Source organism: Schistocerca piceifrons, chromosome 4, assembly GCF_021461385.2.
Source record: "Schistocerca piceifrons isolate TAMUIC-IGC-003096 chromosome 4, iqSchPice1.1, whole genome shotgun sequence".
In the NCBI taxonomy this organism is placed as follows: Eukaryota; Metazoa; Arthropoda; class Insecta; order Orthoptera; family Acrididae; genus Schistocerca; species Schistocerca piceifrons.
Genome location: NC_060141.1, coordinates 654,373,518 through 654,394,124, shown reverse-complemented (window position 1 = coordinate 654,394,124; position 20,607 = coordinate 654,373,518).

Below are 20,607 nucleotides of genomic sequence, written 5' to 3'. Positions count from 1 at the left end.
GAAATGCGGTTGGCAGAAGTTCCGGCATCTCGGATCAGGCACGGCTACATGTGGCCATGCCATAGGGACAACCTATTGTGCTCCATAAGGCGTGGTACGTGGTTTGAGAGGTCTAGGTTGGACATGTGAGAGATTGTTTTGATGACTCATTATTTTTGTTATAGATCCTCTCACAGTTTTTGTGTGCATGAGACGGGTGTGAGTGAAAGGACGGTTCTTGACTGGTTTTCTTTTTGTAGGGAAGTGTGTTCTGAGTATATTAAGTACAGGGGTAAGTTGGGTGGGCCTGGGTTGGTGGTGGAGGTTGACGAGTCGCAGTTTGGGAAGAAGTAGTATGGGATGGGTAAGTCTCTGGCTGCTTTATGGGTGTGGGGGCTGTTGTATCTCGGGGTGGTTTTTCAGAGTGTGTTTTTAGGATTTTGGAGAGGCAGACGAAAAGGGAATTGGTGGGATTAATTGAGGAGTTTATTGGAGACAGCAGCACAATAGTTTCCAATGCTTTTTCATCTTATAGGGGGTTGGGTGAGAGGGGGTATCATCATTTAGTGGGTTTACCATGGTTTGGAATTCAAAAATTATGAGACTGGGGCATGCACAGATATGATAGAGGCAACCCACGACCCCCCCCCCCCCCTCCCCCTGCAGTTTCTGACGTCAGCAAGTGCGCTTTGTGCGTTCTTCGAACACTTGCTGACGTCAGAAACCGCAGGGGCGGGGGTCATGGGTTGCTGTTGGCAAGTGATCAGTCAAGGCTATACAAACAGATATAGGTATAAAAGGAATGCAGTAGACGGCAGATGTTCAGTTGTATTGCAGTGACAATGGAAACATAATGCCTAAGTCGAAAACATGGAAGGACAAAAAAGACAGGTGCAACTCGTTCTTTACCGTGGGCTGCAATAAGAAGAATTAATGCTTCAAGAGCAGCTACATCTGCGACACGTGCTGCTACTGATACAGATGAGGTGCTTGGCGCAATTGTTGATTTGTTTTCTAATTTAGACGACGAACCACAAGAGCCACGAGACGTTATTCAAGAAGCGTCTGATAGAAGCGAATTAAACACTCCACCTATTGAAGAAACAGATAAACATTTTGGAATAAAACGGAAAGCTGAAGAAGATCTTCGGCCTGATTCAGCAGAACATAAGCAACCACGTGAGGAAACTTCAGGTAACGAAATAGAAATGGCTGAAGAATATTCTGCTATTAAGTCAGTTATTGGGAGGGGGGAGAGGTGCTCTTCTAATCTTCAGTCTCATTTAGATGAGTATTGTTGGCAGAAGAGCGTCCCTGAGGGCTACTGCATTTTTCTGGTTTTTTAAAGGGCAATTAGTAAAATGTAAAATGTATAGACCGAAGGGGGTTGGTTAAGGAGGTGCTGTTGACAGGGTGGGTGGCTGTGGCTCAGGGGGGCACGGCGGGGGGGGGGGGGGGGGTGTAGTTGTTGGTAATGTATGTGGAGGTAGGTGGGTGTGGGGTGGTGGTTGTTTTATGATTGTGGAGGATCTATTTTGTTGCAGTTATTGTTGAGCTGTAGTTTACGATTGAGATTTGTTTATTTTTTGGTTTTTATTTGTTGATGGGTCTTTGGTTTTGGGGGGGGGGGGAAGATCAAGGTTGGGGGGTTTGTGGGAGGGTTGGAAGTTTCTTTTGGTTGTGTGTGTGTGTGTGTGTGTGTGTGTGTGTGTGTGTGTGTGTGTGTGTGGCTGGAACTTTTTTGTTATAAGTAGTTGTTCTTTTTGGTGTAATTTTTGTGTGTTATGATGGTTGGTGTGGTACTTCTGTGTTGTTTGGTTGGTGATATAGGTGTTTTGGTATAGTGAGTTGCTGTTGACCTATACAGGTGAAGCGAAGTGTCTGATTCCAATGCGCGGTCATACGTATTGGTGTTTTGGTATCATGAGCTGCTGTTGACCTGTATAGGTGAAGGGAAGTGTCCGTTTGCAATGCGCGGTTGTAGGTATGGGTGTTTTGGTATCGTGAGCAGCTATATAGGTGAAGGGAAGTGTCTGATTCCAATGCGTATGGGGATTTTGGTATTGTGAGCTGCTGCTGAGCTGTATAGGTCAAGGGAAGTGTTCGATTCCAGAGGATATGGCGTCTTTGTGTGTGTGTGTGTGTGTGTGTGTGTGTGTGTGTGTGTAGTGGAATTGGAATTTGGGAATTTTGTGTTGTCGATTCATTTGCTCATTTTGTGTCATTTGGTATGGCGGTGTGTGTTTATGTGTGTTTTTTTTATTTAGTTTGTCCCCACCCAAAAAACCCCAATTTCCCACGCTTGACCCATTAGTTTGATTACATTTTTGGAGGAAGATGTGTGTGTTGGTTTTTCGATCTATTTTCGTCTTTGTTGTCATGTTTATGTAATGACGTCATATGTGCCATATTGGAGTCATAGTGAATTATTGTTTCCGCCATATTGGTGACGTCGTGGGTCAAAGCAGACGGGTGGAATCGGATGCTTCTGTATTTCCGTATATATTCTGATTGGCCCATGAGATTGCCTCCTTGTCCATAACTCACTTAACAAATTTAATTTTAAAATTGTCTGACATGTAATTACTAAAATTATCTTGACAATGCTATAAAAAATCAACAGGATGCTATTTCCCATCTCCTGTAAAGCATTTTAAAGGTATGCCACCCTATACACAATTAATATTGCTAACAAAATTTCTTTGGGCTACACCCTCTTGCAATTCTACAATTTTCTTACTTAAATCTACAACATTATTTTTACACAAATCTATTTTTTCATCACACTTCAGTTCTACAGCACTTATTTGATTAGAAATGTCTCTAAGTTTTAACTCATAGTTCCTTTTGTAAGTGACTACTTTTTCTTCTAAGATTCTTCTAGTCTGAGCTACCTCTACTTTAAGTTTAGAATTTTCTACTTCTACATGTTTAGCTAGTTTTTTGAATCTTTTCTCATTTTTGGACAATTCTTGTGTGAAATTAGTTTCTAGTATCTCTAACTTCCCTTCTACTGCTCCTACACGAGAACTGAGTTCACCCTGCCCTGTCTCAACAGTATTTTTGAGTGCTGCCAAACCATCCTGGATTTCCCTTATCTTACTAGTATCCTGCCTAATCTGTCCCATTTGTACCTTCACTTCTTTCATATGCTGCATTAATAACACTAATAAATCATCTTTGCCTACTCTTCCCTCTGCAATTGGAGTACTCGTGGTGACATTTTCACTGGAACCACCTCCACCAAAATTTTGATCTACACTTGTGTTACTGTTGGATGACAGTTCACTGATACTTGGATCCTAGGTCCGAAATGTTTTCTACAGATTCACCGCCTACATGCTTCTCTTCATTCATTTTTGTAGTCTTGTTGTTGATCATACAAAAATCACACAACACTATTTAAAATTAGAAAATTAAAAGCACGGTTACTCATCTGAAGTCCAGCAGCGCAGTCCAAGAATTAGGTCCATTATCATCAGGTAATGATATTCAACACATGATTTGCGATTCCGCACAGCAGGTGATGACTTTTTTTTCCCCCTTCATTCTTATCATAGACTGTCACCACAAATAATTCTCTGGGCAAAAGTTGTTGTTGCGTATCTCTTGCATTGTTTTTTTTTTTTTTTGTGTAGCCTGAAACAAGCACTCAATAAACACAGTTTCCAATTTCAGTCATCAAATCCCTGCTCAACTCCACCAAATATAATGTTCCTCTTGGATTGTTACATTTAACTTCACTCTCTATTGCCTTATGAAAGAATACATCAGTTTCCATCTTCACAAAATTTGTTAACAACTGAACCACATCCCCGTCACGTTAGCAAAAACTGACTGACATACTTCACAGCTCTCTTTGACTGACTGACAAAACAATACCTCAACAACTAACTTGCAGGCTCGCTGCATCGCTTTATATAGAATTTTAAAAATAAATTTCAAAATAACCCATTATTAATTTTGTACAATTTTGATTTTACAATTAAAATTTACAAAATGTAAAGAAACTCCTATTACAGTCAAATAAGGTATAAAATATGATATTGTATTATGTAAATTTTTTTAGTATTATCTGTAGGTCTAAATATAAAAAGTTAATCTGAACTTTAATTACCATAATGTCTATTGTATTATTTTAGTTACATAATTAATTACAGTTTGGATTTGGTTACTAACATTCAATGTCAGTACAAATCTCATGCTTTATCCATAAAATTTACAAAATAAGGCCTTCAATTCTGAAATCAGAATGTTGTGTGGTATAAAAATTGTAGAGTTAATTATAAATGTAATTACAAAGGATATTAAGTACAGAGGAGGACTTAACAATAGATAACAAATGAAAATACATCGCTTGATAATAACTTTTCAGCCGTTTCTCAATATAATGATGTTCTCTGTATCAACCCCCTAATCAGCTGCAATTAAGGTAATTAGAGGTACCAATCACTTATGCCAACATTTCCACAGCCTCTTAATATTTGCTGCCAGATATTTAACACTTCAATTTCTTGATTAAACATGTAACTCAGCATCTGTACATAATTTTGTTAATGACAACGATCCGCAGACAATCATGATAAAATACGTGCTTCCAGAACATTCTATATGCTTTCACAATGAATATCAAGTGTTTTAGCAAATTGGACGGAATGATATATACATAAAGACACACATACAAGTCCCTAGGAAGCACTGACTGATCCGATAATTATCTGGATGCATATAAAAAAAAAGGTGCTATCAGACATTTAATATGATTCTTGGGGGACACTGTACCGTTATAGTCTGTAAGTCCTGTATTTCTTACGTGTCATTACAAATAACACATTTCATAGGCAGACTATTATATCTGCTCTTATAGATAAAAGAAAATAATTTCACTTAAACAAAAAATAAAAAATACTGTTGAGTGTATATACCATTTAAAGTAAATAATGTATTTACGTGGTTGAAGTGAGCAGTAAGGATATTGTATAAAGTGGATAACTTAATATCTTGCAGAGGCATCTGTAAGAATCTCGAAATTTTTACACTTCTCAGTTTAATCTCTTCTTAATGGTTTTTGTTGCTGATAAAAAAGATCAGTTATGGCTGAATTTTGACCTGTGCAATAAAAGAAACAAAAATAATTTCGATGTTGACTTTGCCTCCTTGTCTACAGTTCAATGTGGAGTTATTTATCTGATACAAACACATTACACAAGCTCCCATGTATTATAAAGCAAAACAATTTTGACCCAACAGCAGCTGAAAAGAAAATAAAACATGCATAATTAGCCACTTCCATTAATTATCTAGATTCAATGATTGAAAATCTATAATAGTTACATTGAAAATATCAGTGTTGATTGCACAGCTAAATCTCACACAGCAGTCCACTGTAATCATGTTTTCTTTGAGGAATAGAAATGCAATGAAGCAAGTATTAATCTACCTGTAGAGGATAAGGAGCAACTATTTTCAATAACTGAGGTTCCAGCAGCTTGTTCCAGAGGAGCACTATCCTTCTAATTTACCTGGTTGCATATGCCAAGTGTTAGAACAAATAGTGTTGAGCAGCATAGCGACAGTGTGTCACCAATACAGTATGCAGATTCATTTTCTGTAATTTGCTTGTCCTTAGTTGCTGTAGAACGTGACTTGTTCACAGAACCACTGACTCTACCCCCATGCCCCCCCCCCCCCTCCCCCAAATAATGTTGCCACCCTACCGCAGCAAGAACAACTGTATCTTTGCCAGATCAGTTCTTTGTAATACACACTCTATGCTACATGCATTGTGTATATGTTGTGAGAGTAAAAGTATTCATAGTAAGTGATGGGAGTGCAAGTGATCCGGTTCTGTTATATTCATGATCTCTCCAAAATACTCAGTTGAGCAGCATATAATAGCTTACGGTACTATCATTCATTTCTGCCTCGAGTTGTCCTATCTGTTGTAAACAAGTTCAGGTACAGGAAAAGACATTACTCAAAAGAGAACATTCTTGGTATCCATGCTAGATAAATTGTACGAACTCTTCTGGAAATTAGAAATGCATTGACATCACAATCCACAATCTACCTCCTTGTGTAATCCATTGCTAAGAACTTTTCACTCAAGAAGACAAATACTATACACAATAATGACAACAGAGATTATGAACATGACATGAAAAATAATATTAACCCAGTGCAAAACTATTTTATATACTACAAGTTGTCTTGTGCAATTTGTGTATAATTAAAAGAACATTGTTTAATACAGAACTACCAAACAAGGCAATGCGCTTTTGGAAGGAAGTAGTTTGCTCTGTCTGGCCATCCTGATTTAAGTTTTCCCATATAATTTCAGGCAGATGTCAGAATAATCCTTTCAGCAAGGCCATGGGTGAGCATCTGTCCTGTCCTGAAATAAATATCCTTATATGTTTCATGTGTATGTATATTTATACTACTTACTTTCATTTTATTATGATGACAAATTCTATATCATTGTGGAAGATCCCTGAATGAATAGATAAATAGACATTGTACCATTAATCTCACTGAATGATCTTGTGCAACATAAAATTTTATCCATTATTGTCAATAAACAGCTGCGAAGCACATTTTAAGAATAGAAATAATCAGCTGTCAGCTGCATGGATTTGTTTATTAAATGAACTTCTTAAGAAGTTATTTTTTTTATTAAATGAACTTCTTAAGAAGTTAATTTAATAAACATTTATGCAGATGACAACTGATTATTTCTATTCTTAAAACTTGTGCAACATAAGTAAAAACTTCTACATTCAGTTGAAATACATGTCTTATTTAGTGTGCTTCATAAGATGTAATTCATACAGCCAAGTCAATGTATCTCATATTCTATTTTGTGAAGACTTGACACAGTATGTATTTTAGCAATTTAATTGCTGGCTGGGTCAATGGAATGTAAATATACATGAGTGTGTGTATATAGAGGGAAACATTCCATGTGGGAAAAATATATCTAAAAACAAAGATGATGTAACTTACCAAACGAAAGCGTTGGCATGTTGATAGGTAGGTGGCGGTGGGCGGGTGCATGGAACAGGGCAGGGCCCTGAAATGAGATCCATCCTTCATGAAATCCTCCCCACTCCACCAAGAGTGTCTTTCTGCCGTCCACCTAACCTTCGTAACCTCTTGGTTCATCCCTATGAAATCCCCTAACCACCTTCCCTACCCTCTGGCTTCTACCTTTGTAACCGCCCCCGGTGTAAAACCTGTCCCATGCACCCTCCCACCACCACCTACTCCAGTCCTGTAACCCGGAAGGTGTACACAATCAAAGGCAGAGCCACGTGTGAAAGCACCCACACGATTTACCAACTGACCTGCCTACACTGTGAAGCTTTCTATGTGGGAATGACCAGTAACAAACTGTCCATTTGCATGAATGGACACAGGCAGACAGTGTTTGTTGGTAATGAGGACCACCCTGTGGCTAAACATGCCTTGGTGCACAGCCAGCACATCTTGGCACAGTGTTACACCGTCTGGGTTATCTGGATACTTCCCACTAACACCAACCTGTCAGAACTCCGGAGATGGGACAGGCCTGGGTAACCAAGAAGGCTTCCTCTAAGCGACCCATGAATAGGTTGGCGTACGAGGGGGCCATCTTGGTACCCGTTGCTGTTCCCTTTAGTTGTTGGTATGTCTGGCCTTCAAAAGTGAAGAAGTTGTGGGTCAGGATGAAGCTGGCTAAGGTAATGAGGAAAGAGGTTTTAGGTAGGATGGCAGGTGATCGGCATGAAAGGAAGTGCTCCATCGCAGCGAGGCCCTGGACGTTGCCCAATCCAAAGGCCTCACCTTCAGCCCCACCCCCAGATTCAACCAAACAGCCCTCATCAAAGATTTACTGTCCTACACTCGTACTCTCTGCTGGAAATATCACTTTGCCATGAAGAAAAATGATCCTAATCCTACTCCTAATGATCCAACTCCCCAAGACACTATCCAAATTGAACCCTGCCTGGAACAGTTCCGTCCTCCGTCACAGCGGGACCCACCTCCTCTTCCTCAAAATCACCCTCTCCCAACCTTCCAGGAATTTCTGACTTCCAGCCTTGCCTCTCAATCCTTCTTAAAAAACCTTAATCCTACTCCCAGCATCACCACTACTGAAGCCCAGGCTATCCGTGATCTGAAGGCTGACTGATCCATCGTCATTCTTCCAGCGGACAAGGATTCCATGACCGTGGTACGTGATCGTCGGGAGTATGTGGCTGAGGGACTGTGTCAGCTTTCAAACAACACCACATACAAAGTTTGCCAAGGTAATCCCATTCCTGATGTCCAGGCGGAGCTTCAAGGAATCCTCAGAACCTTAGGCCCCCTGCAAAACCTTTCACCTGACTCCATCAACCTCCTGACCCCACCGACACCCTGCACCCCTACTTTCTTCCTAAAATTCACAAACCCAATCATCCCGGCCGCCACATTGTAGCTGGTTACCAAGCCCCCACAGAACGTATCTCTGCCTACGTAGATCAACACCTTCAACCCATTACATGCAGTCTCCCATCCTTCATCAAAGACACCAACCACTTTCTCGAACGCCTGGAATCCTTACCCAATCTGTTACCCCCGGAAACCATCCTTGTAACCATTGATGCCACTTCCCATACACAAATATTCCGCACGTCCGGGGCCTCGCTGCGATGGAGCACTTCCTTTCACGCCAATCACCTGCCACCCTACCTAAAACCTCTTTCCTCATTACCTTAGCCAGCTTCATCCTGACCCACAACTTCTTCACTTTTGAAGGCCAGACATACCAACAATTAAAGGGAACAGCTATGGGTACCAGGATGGCCCCCTCGTACGCCAACCTATTCATGGGTCGCTTAGAGGAAGCCTTCTTGGTTACCCAGGCCTGCCAACCCAAAGTTTGGTACAGATTTATTGATGACATCTTCATGATCTGGATTCACAGTGAAGAACAACTCCAGAATTTCCTCTCCAACCTCAACTCCTTTGGTTCAATCAGATTCACCTGGTCCTACTCCAAATCCCACGCCACTTTCCTTGACGTTGACCTCCATCTGTCCAATGGCCAGCTTCACACGTCCGTCCACATCAAACCCACCAACAAGCAACAGTACCTCCATTATGACAGCTGCCACCCATTCCACATCAAACGGTCCCTTCCCTACAGCCTAGGTCTTCGTGGCAAACGAATCTGCTCCAGTCCGGAATCCCTGAACCATTACACCAACAACCTGACAACAGCTTTCGCATCCCGCAACTACCCTCCCGACCTGGTACAGAAGCAAATAACCAGAGCCACTTTCTCATCCCCTCAAACCCAGAACCTCCCACATAAGAACCACAAAAGTGCCCCACTTGTGACAGGATACTTTCCGGGACTGGATCAGACTCTGAATGTGGCTCTCCAGCAGGGATACGACTTCCTCAAATCCTGCCCTGAAATGTTTCAGGGGCATACTATTGAACTCATATTGATGTATTGACCATAAGATTTGTCTGATATGAACCCAGTGGCACACATCCAATATGCTATCAGGCATCAATTCTGCACCCACAAACCATGGGCGCATAGTTTATGGGAATTTTGTGACCTGTGCATAGACATTAGGTGACAAATACCACCAGAAACATACCACACATTTGTCAAATCCATGCCATGAAGAATTGTGGCTGTACTGCATTCTGAAGGTGGACCAAATTGCTATTAAGCAAGTCGTCATAGTAGTTCTGTTCATCAGTCTATCATGTGAGCATAAGACCTCAAGTTCCTTGAAGAAGTTTTCCCAATACACTGAGTTATCAGGATTTCATAATATTCTTGGTGAACACTTCTGTACAAGTAATACTTTTTTGTTGACGCTAGCTGCATTGTTCCAGAAAATTATCCATTAGGATGGTACTGATTGAAAATATGTTGGCAAATTTGTCTTCTCATCATTACAATGAGATATATTACTAAGTGCAAAGCAGACAAAATGAAACATTTTGTACTACAAATAACTTTATTGGTTGGGCAACCACAGCTAAAAAAACTTGTACATAATGTGATGGAGAACCAAACAAGATGTTGCGATCTTCTGCCTTTGATGGCATGGCGCACCCTTGGTTTCACAGTATGCACTGTGTGGCTAGTGCTTAACGTGTAGTTCTTTTTTATGCCTGTCAATATGTTTTAGTATTTTGATGACTCCCAAGGATTGTGTGTCTTTTAATTCGTTGTTTTCCCCATGGATTTTGATGATGGTAGGTTTCTCCTCTTTTATGCTCTACTGACACTGTGAGCTGTGTTTTAATTTACATTACATTCATTCTGCAATGTTTGTGCTCATAGGTTTTATCCTATCATACATCGATTGTCATGTGCTGTCTGAACTCATCTTTGACAGTGTTTCAGAGACATATTACTGAGCAGGTGTGGTTCAAATCAGATGCCCATCTGCCGTTTCATCCAAGGTTTTATATGTTTTTATGCACACTTGCACCTTGGAAGTCATGGCACATGAGGCATTAGTTTTGTGAGTACATCACCTTATAGTATACTTTGTTCAATAGTTTATGTTGACTATTAGCACTTTTACTTATGTGGTTTCATTCTATATGCAGATATGATCTGAAAATATACCTCCAGGGTAGGAAACCAGTCATCATTCAGTGAAAACACAATAAACAGTGATTGTGGATTTGGACATTCAGTACAAGAAGCAGAGAGCCAAAGGTATATTCTAAATGTGACTCTGAGTATGAAAGTCATAGACATCATTCAGACAGCACATTGATGTGGCACCAGCAAGTGGACACATTAAAACAAAAAGTTTCACATAGTGTGAAGGACAACCAAACAATTTCAAATTAGAGATGGTAAAATAGTCTATATTAAAAAATATAGACTATGGTTGTCCTTCACACAATGTGAAACTTTTTGCTGTGCTGAATGATGTCTATGTCTGAATGATGTCTATGACTTTCATACTCAGAGTCACATTTAGAATGTACCTTTGGCTCTCTGCTTCTTGTACTTGTAAGTAATTTTTATTTGTTTGGACTTGCATAATGTGAGACTTTGTAAGATTAAGAGTTAATGCTGCATACTTTAAACTAATTATAATCATACTATTATAAGCCTGTCGACTATTGTCTGCTTTGGGTATGACTGGATCTTTTATCATTATGCTTGTGTTAACGAGAAACGTTAGTAAACATCACAGAAGTCCTCCAGAATCATTGGCAAATTATTTGTTTAGTAAGGCTTGACATAGTGTCAATTCAAAGTTATACGAACTACTTTCTCTTCAATAAAAAATTCTGTTTAGTCAGCATTGCTAATTGTTACAAAAAGAACAAATACTGGTTTTGGCAAACTGCTGCCATCAATAGAGGTGAGATTATTATTTAAAAAAGGTTTCTTTAGTTTTGAACAAAAGATTTATGAGAAAGACACCATACATGTAAGGGTTAGTGCTTTTAACACCATAACATCTGAATTTATTTAGTAAAATTTTATGATCTACACAATTTCCACCTTGGCAACACTACAGAAAATGCATGATGGCGTATTTACTTATTTGCCTGTAGCAAATTTGTCAACAGGCACACAAAAACAAAGAAAACTGCCTGGTTTTCAAATGGATCAATTTCCTGTTCATGATCCTTCCCACAACCTCCTAAGGTGGTATTCCACTAACTACCAAACCTACACAACTTCCTCATCCATTTCTATGCCACTCCCACTGCCAGCTCTTTGCCACAGTTGTAATACACCAGTCGAAGACCAGGTGCAAGACTTACCTGGTCACCAATCAATCACATCCTACTCTAATCCTTCCACAGGCTCATCCTATCCCATCAGAGGCAGGGCCACCTGTGGAAACAGCAATATCATACACCAGCTTGACTGCAATTTCCGCACAGTAATTGATGTGGGCGTGACCACTAACCAGCTGTACACTAGCATAAATGGCCACTACAAAACTGTGGCCAAGAACAGAGTTTATCATCCAGTTGTGGAGTGCACTTCTGAGAGCAAGATGTTCATGTTCAGTGGCTGCTTCATAATCTATGCCATCTGGATCCTTCTCCTCAGCACCAGCTTTTCCAAACTACGAAGATGAAAGTTATCTGTGCTATGCATCCTTTACTCCTCAATCCTGCTGACTTCAATTCCAGATAAACTACTGCACCTACATCCTCAACCCAACAGCTTTGCCTACTTCTGTCCTGTCACTCCAGTCCAATTCACACATTCAAGTCATTGTCATCGTGCCTCATGTGGACTCACCTTTGCCCATGCTCCTGCTGCCTCTCCTTCCAGTGTTGTTGTTCCACATATGAGCTACCTCTCGCCAAGCTACTAGCTCAACCTCTTCAGTCCTTCCTTCTGCACTGCCTTGTTCTCTCTAAATTATTTGCATCCTGCCAGAACTTTCCTTACCATATTTATACAGCAGAATTGTGTTTATGGTGTCGTATATTGACTTCTTTATAGAGAACCCTTTATTGAAGTCAAACTGAGCAGTTTTGGAGAGATATTGTCATTAGTGTGGTTCAATATTCTATTATAAACTATCCGCTCAAAAATTTTCGAAAGCACATGAAAGAGGGAGTTGAGTCTATAACAAGAGTTCACTCTCTTAATCTCTATATTTATACCTATATATTATTACTACAAATTTGAGAATTTCAGGAAATATGCATTGTCTCATAGATTCATTACAGAAGCAAACAGTGGAAAATCCAGCATGGGATAATGACAGTATTATGAAAAGCATGATTTGTACTCACTATATAGAGGAGACACTGAGTCGCAAACTGCTATACATTTAAGCTTTCAGCCAAAAGGCCTTCTAAGGTAGAAGACACACACACACACTTTCATGCAAACCCAACTTGAACAGTGTACACATGACCACTGCCTCTGGCCACTGAAACGGGACTGTGAGCAACTGCACCTGGTGGCAGAAGCTATCCTGAGTGGTGGGGGTAAGGAGGAGACTGGGGCAGGAAGGGGGACTGATAGCAGGGCAGAGGTGGGGCAGGGGTAGAGCTGCTTGTGGGAGCAAGCAGGGCTGTGGCGGGAGCAATGCAGGGCTGCTAGGTGCAATCAGGAGGTTTGAGGATGGAGGGGAGAAAAGGGATGTATAAAAGGAGAGAGGCTGAGGAGGGGAAGAAGATAGTGAGTGAGGTGGTGGAATAGAAGGCTGTATAGCATTGGAGTGGGAGCAGGGAAACGGAAGATGGGTGAAAAGACTGGGACTAGAAAAGGTAAAGGCCAGGGGGACTATGGGAAAGTAAAGTGGCCATTCATGTAAACGGAAAGGTTGTTGGTTGTCATGCCTATATAGAAAGCAGCACAGGGTTTGCAGCTTTGTTTGTAGATTATATGACTGCTTTCTCAGGTAGCCCTGCCTTTGATGGGATAGTGGTGGAGTATGTGGTGGTGGGAGGTTGTATGAGATAGGTCTTGCATCTAGGTTTATTACAAGAATATGAGATATGAGGCAAGGAGCTGGGAGCAGTGTTGGAGTATGGATCAACGAGGATATTGCATAGGTTCGGTGGACAGTGGAATACCTCTGCAGGAGGATATTTCTCATTTTGGGGTACAACAAGAGGCAGTAAAAACCTTCTTGAAGAATATGATTCAGTTGCTCTCGTTCTGAGTGGTACAGGGTCATAAGGAGAGTGCTCATTTGTTGGTCACATGGTGGGAATGTTGGAGGAGTACGTGACTGGAGAGGCAAGGCATTAAGATCTGTTTCTGTACAATGTTGGGAGGGTAATTTCAGTCTGTGCGTTTCTCAGTGAGGTCATTTGTATATTTGGAGAGGGACTACTTGTCACTAAAGATGTGACAGCCACAACTGGCTAGAATTTATGGAGAGGGCTTATTGGAATGGAATGGGTACAGCTGTCGAAGTGGAGGTATTGTTGGTGGTTGGTAGGTTTCATATGGACGGAGGTACTCATGTACACATCTTTGAGGTAGAGGTCTACAGCCAAAAGAGTGGCTTTTTGAGTAGAGGACAACCAGCGGAAGCAAATGAGGGAGAAGATGTTGAGGTTCTGGAGGAATATGGATATGGTGTCCCCACCCTCAGTCCAGACTGCAAAGATGTCATAAATGGCTCTGAATCAGGTGGAGGGTCTGGGACTCTGGGTAGTTAGGAAAGATTCCTCTAGATGGCCCACAAATAAGTTCACATTGGATGGTGCTGTGTGAGTGCCTAATTCTGTGTATTTGTCATGGATTTGTTTGTAGGCAAAGCCTTCAAAGGTGAAGTAATTATGGGTGATGATATAGTTGGCTGTGGTGGCCAGGAAGGAGATTATAGCTTTGGAGTTAGGCTTTGAGAAAAGTAATATTCAGTAGCAGTAAGGCCTTGGGAATTGTACATCTTAGTGTAGAGGGAAGTGGCATCATTAGTAATGAACAGGACCATTTGGTGAAGTAACAGGAACTGTGGAGAGTCCATGGAGGAAATGATTGGTATCTTTTATATAGGAAGGTAGGTTATGGGTAATAGGCTGAAGGTGTTGGTCCATGAGAGTACAGATTTTCTCAGTGGTGGCGCAATAATCAGCCACAATGGGGTGTTGTAGGTAGCTGGGATTATGGACTATAGGAAGCAAGTAGAAGGCAGGAGTGCAGGGAATGCAAGGGGTGAGGAAAGAGACTGACTCAGAGGAAATGTTCTAGGATAAGCCTAAGGATCTGAGCAGAGTGTCTCTGTTTCATATCTAATACTTCACGAAGTTACATTAGCTTTGTTCTTGTAATGTTAGGCACCTCGTTACTCAGTTTTAATCTGCAACAGTAAATTATTTTCTGAAATCTAGACAAGAACGAAAAGTCTATACAGAAACAATTGTTGATTTTAATATCAGCAATAAATACCATTAAAGGTATAGTGTTGTGGTAAGTAAGTGTAAGAACCCCGAGGACATTAGACAGGCCTCTACAAAACATTGTGCAATTTAGTTTATACTCCATCTTTATGACTCCCTTTTGCAAAATTTATTTTATTGGCCTTTATTGATTACTTAAGAAAGGAATTTCATATGATAAGAATGAGAAAAAATAAGCAAAACAAGCTAGTGCAAATACTTTCAGGCCACACAATGAGGAACACTGTGGTAAAAGGTATACATAAAGTTCATCAGTATATTGTGTAGCACCACAGCTATTTTGTGTGGAAATCTATAGGAATATCATGGTAAAACGTTGCAGCACTTACTGTCAGTTGGCAAGTGTATGGCGTTGGCATCCATTTACAGCAAAGGGGCTGTTTATCCAGTGTGAGGTGGACCAGCCTTGGCTCTGCAAAACCTGCCGGCACGGCGGTAAAATATGGTGTGGTTCTTGCAGTACAGGTGAGGAGATTTCTCCATTGACATGCTTTAGTATTATTGTCAAGAACATGGCTGGAAGCATTGTCATTGCAGTTATTCTGTGCAAATAGCTGTCATTTTGTAACAGAATCATTTGCAGTCCATCCAGTGTGCGATTTGCAGGGGGGGATGGGGGGATTTCCCCCCCTCTGCATCAGACCATCCCCTCCTCTGGTTTTAGTTTATGCATCCCAACCTGGGATGTTTATTTCCCATGCACTGGAGTAAACCTTTACATATAATTTAAATTTGTGGAGCCGAACACTGAAAGTTTTTAATAAGTCTTACTATTAATACTATTAATAGGTTTCAGTTTTCTATCATCAGAATAAGTACAACTTTCCACAAATGTGCCTCTACTTTTTGAATTCCCCTCGTATATCCGTACCCGTATGTAGATGTTTTTGTAAATGAGCTTTACCTATAATGTACTTTTAAAGATATAACAAGGGATGGCTTTTCTGATAGTGCATACGCGTCAATAGTGAGTTTCAGCATTAACATCTATTTATAAATAGCTGTTTAACCATGCGTAATGCCACAGTCCAAGCTAGTAACATATGTAATTCTACTAACCCCCTAAGACATCCCCCCCACTGGTAAAAGCACAAATCACACCCTGAGTCCATCAGCACTATAAAGACATGGAGGCTACACTTGATGAGGGGTTGACATGGAGCTGCCAGCAGCAATCAGGAGTTTGGGTCTCTGTCACCATACCTGCCTCCTGCATTAAATCCAACTGCTGTGCTTCTCATCATTACCTACCAGAATATAGCCATCCCTGAGGAGATGGTTACTGCTGCAAAAATTCTGGCTGCTCATGAGTGCAACTGATGCCATATGCTTGTGGCATGACTCACATAACAGGTTGCTTACCATATACTGGTCATTGGCATCAACAGTCCCGAGTGCACTTCTCACAGCCAGCCTTGCTGACCATGCGACCACACTATGTGCTGAAAAGGGCTTGGTCGCTACCTTGCACTGACACAGGGTCCAATGTCCAAGTGAAATAAAGTGCTTTTTTTGGTATCTTTGTTTCTTTGTTCCACCACTGACATGCAAACCCAACACAACCCTCTGTCACCTGCCATCCTGCACCAAACCTGCCCCACCACTCCCAGGTTCACTTTCACTTGGGGTCAGAAGTGGGATCTTTGACCCTGTCACCATGTTGATTGGTGACAGCAGATGGGGCAACAATGCCTACAACCACCATACATGGATGAAGAAGTTGACTCGACTACAGCAGGATTGCATTCACATCAAAATACAGAGGGGTGAGAATTTACGCAATGTACAGAATAAGAATGTTGTTTAAAGTTAAGCAGAGTAAGGTAGAAGTATGAGCTGTGATGTGTCAAGTCCGGAGTACCAATGTGAATAAGTGTGTGGGTAACAACATGTGTGATGTAAGTGCAGTAGCATTGACTCCATTGGGGTATAATGGATGTTGTTTGGAGCCCATCAAGCCTGGGTCAGCTGCACAGGGAAGTACATGTGCCAATGATTTATTGCATCATATAGAGTGGAACTGCAGACAATGTTTTTATTTGACTGTGAGTATCACACAAGACAGTGGGCCCTTCGTTGGATGTGGGCAGGTAAACAAAGATGTGGAAATAAGAATGTTGGACTTTGCAAAGGGTGTTATCACAAGGAAGAGGTATGGTTAATTGTCTAGTAATATATAAGATATTAACCATTATGAATGATTCAAAAGGTGAAACCAAGTTTAGCCACTGTTACAATGGGTAAATAATAATTTTGAGCAGCCACTCAGGCAAAATTAATTAAGTTTCAATAAGAAGTAACATGATAGTGTTTGATTTAGATTTGCTGTTTTGTTGTGCTTACTGAATGGAGTTCTCAAGATGCTAGAATATGAGAATCATAGGAAATGCATGGTAGATTGTGCTGTTTGGAACAGGCAAAAGTGTACAGCAAGGAACATGGCTCAGTATTTAAGTGTTTAAACTGGTGAGAAGTGTTGGACAGCAGCACATGGAAATGTCCTTGTTTTTTCTGTTTGCAATTGACAAAAGGTAATCATACCATGGTCAGTACCACAGGGAGCAAAATTTTCAACACAGTGAGGGGTTACCACAAACGAAATATTAAAAAAATTGTAACACATTAGGTAGAAAGGCTACAAGGGGACATTGAAAAGCTGTCTAGGAAACTGGGAGCACTTTTATTAGGGAGGAAGAAAAAGCTTTTTGCAATGATCTGGAGTATGTGAATGAGAGGTAGAGATGGTTTGATGTCTGGTGGGTTAAAAATAGTCCTTGGTGTTTGAGGAGCAGGAAGATTCTGGAGAGGGAGGGAAGAAGGATAACAGAGAAAGTATGGAAAAGAGAGAAGGAGAAAATGGAAAGATAGACAGACATACCTATGAATAATTTACTTGTTCCTGCAGTAATCCAGCTGCCATTAATGGAGTTCAATGTGTCGGTCTTGTAAGTGGTTGGGCAGAATTTGACAACTGATGGGACATGTGGCTGAGTGGAAAGATTAAAATAGTTAGTAGAGAGAGTGGTGACACGATGCAACATTGGAATTTAGTCATTGCATGTTACACTAATGTTGTTAATGTAGCGGACAATAATGTAGAGGTATAAGCTCTGATATCATGATGTCAGATGGAATTGTTGAGTTTGGGGTAGCAGGAATGAGTGTGGGCTGTAACACAATGAATAAGTGTGGGTATGCAACGTGGGTGATGCTAGTGCAGTAGTATAATGGGAGTTATTTAGAGGCTGTGGAGCCTGAGACAGATGTTCCAGGAAATGCATGCAGCAATGATTTTTGAGTCATACAGATAGAAAATGCAGACAATGTTGTTATGTTAGATACTATGGGGAAAGCACAAGAAGTCGTTGATTGCTGTGTTGCAGGTGTTGTAGTGAAATGGTACAGATGTGTATATCTCTCCAGCAGCAGGGCGGACATTGGAAAAGGAAGAGGAGACATGTTTGTAAAATTAATGATCAGGCAACAAGGCAGAATCTGCTGAGGAATGTATGCCCAGGGTTTGGAATGTAACAATAGCACAAGGACTGCATCACAGACTTGTAGATCAAGCTGTTGGTGTGCAGTGTGAGCTGTTTGCAATGAAGAATGATGAGAGTAAAGTAGATGAAGGGTATGAGGAAAACCTGAGATTAAACTTCCTGGCTGAACATCATACCAAAATTGATGATGTGCAACAGGATACTGTCAGCAGTGTAGGGCTGCCACGAGGTGTGTCTATTGTATGGAACAAATTGGTTAAACTATGTACAAGTACATTCAGAGCCAGTTTAAGGCACAAGCAGCACAAGCCACCGCTTAGGGCACCAAGCTGAGAGGGGCACCAGAGTTGTCACAAACGTTAGATTTATATACAGGATTTATCACAATTACCAGTAGCCAAGCTGAGAGAGGCTTCCAAGTGCAAGATTTGCACACAGTGTGTATCAGAGTTATTAGTGAAACCTAACATGGGTGAAAGTGTATTGGAAAAAATGGGTGAGAAAGTGAAAATAGGTTATAGGAAAATTTTTCGTGAACCAGCCTTGGATATGCTAAGGCTTAATTTGTATAATATAGTGCCACTAGGCACCAGGAAGTTGCTTTGGGGCAGCAAGTACCAGAAAGCCAAGCATTTTGGGAGGAATTGTCTGTGATGAAGACTACAGTGAGAGAGGTAAGTGAATCTAACTTCAGCGCATTGTGACTGCCAGTGCTGAATGTGGGTTTTATGTGAGGATAAGTATAAGGGGAACTGTTGTTGCAAGCACAAAGGTCCGAATGATGTTTCAAAATAACGGGTCGAAAAATCACTGGGCAGATACGTGAGATAAAAGCATAGCAGTTTAATAGACCAGATCATATATTGTTAAAGATGGTATTTTAAGTGTGATTTATAAAGAGAGAAAGAGCTCTCCAGCATCATTTTAGTTTGTAAGAGTAGTATGAAACATAGGCATTAATTTGAAGAAGAAATTTCTGAGATCTATGTGGTAGTGAAACATGGACCATGGGAAAACTGGAACAGGAGAGAATTGAAGCTTTTAAGAAGTGCTGCTACAGAAGAATGATGAAAATTAGGTGGACTGATAAGCTAAAATGATGAGGTTCATTGCAGAATTGACAATGAGAGGAATATATGGTAAGCACTGACGAGAAGAAGGGACAGGATGAGAGGACACCTGTTGAGTCATCAGGGAATAACTTGCATGGTACTAGAAGGAGCTGTAGAGGGTGAAATCTTTAGAGAAAGATAGAGACTGTTATATATCCAGCAAATAATTGAAGACATTGGCTGCAAGTGTTACTCTAAGGTGAAAAGTTTGGCACAAGAGAGGAATTGATGGTGGGCTGCATTGAACCAGGTAGAAGACTGATGACTATAAACAAAGAAAAAAAAGTGTGGAATGGAGAGCTCAAAGTTGTGTACACATAAACATGGGAAGGTGCCTAGTAGGGAAATATGTTTCATATTATTTGAGGTAATAAACAGGGCATGGGGCCCTTGGGAGAGGCTGTGAGACTGTGAATCATGAGGAGAGATGCCAAAGTGACAATGGTTGTAGTGAGCATGTGTAGAACATTGTAGTGTGAGTGTTGTTGAGAAATGTATTCCCTAGAGCTAAGGAGGACATGAGGCTTTAGAACAGGACATGTGGCCATGGAGAGAAAGTTGCCAAGAGCACATTATTTGTGGCATAAGAAAGTAATGGCTGAGGTGATGTGTGTTCCAAGAGAACTAATGGACTGTTACATGGAGCAGTAAATAAGCAGCTAATAGTGTAAGAGGAAATGTGGTGAGTAAGCTTAGTAGGTTAAGTGCAGTCCCTGAACCACATGGTACAAACTACCTGGCACTTGTGTGGTGGAAACTTGCTTGATAAAATGTGATACGACATTCATTGGGTATGATCAAATAATGGAAAATCCTGGATGGACTTTAACAATATTATGAAAAAGTCTGGATTCAGCTGCCAGAGACTGTGATCATGTGTGTGTGAGTTGTGTTTGTGTGAATTTGTGTGTCTGTTTATTTCTGACAAAGGCCTTGTTAGCTGAAAGCTTATTTTGTAACAGTCTTTTTGTTGTGTCTATCTGCAACTCAGCATCTCTGCTATCTGATGAGCAGCAACTACCCTTTTCATAATTGTGATTCACTAGGTGTGGTAATTTCTGTTGTAGATCTGTTCGAAGTGGGTAATCAGGGGACTGGGTTTTCTTGCT